Genomic DNA, 309 nt, shown 5'->3' on the forward strand with positions numbered 1-309 from the left:
TTCCTCCCCACCAGCTCCCTCACACCCTCTCCCTCCTTCCCACCATCCATCTCCACCATTAGTCCATCTCGATACCTCCAACCTCCGTCTTATTACCTTTAAACATTCAAAGGTGCGCCGCCGACCTCTGCTTCCGTAATACCTAGAGATAATTAACGGCGCAGTAATCATTTTCGTCATTTGTTCGAGTATGACTATTTCATCGTAATTGGATCGTCGCCCAGGATGAGAGTAAAGCTATCTAAAAAAAAAAGGGGGGGGGGGTGAGTATAGGTTATATATTCTCTCTCTGCTTCTACGGGTAGATAA

This window comes from Penaeus monodon, chromosome 20 (assembly GCF_015228065.2).
Source record: "Penaeus monodon isolate SGIC_2016 chromosome 20, NSTDA_Pmon_1, whole genome shotgun sequence".
Taxonomy (NCBI): domain Eukaryota; kingdom Metazoa; phylum Arthropoda; class Malacostraca; order Decapoda; family Penaeidae; genus Penaeus; species Penaeus monodon.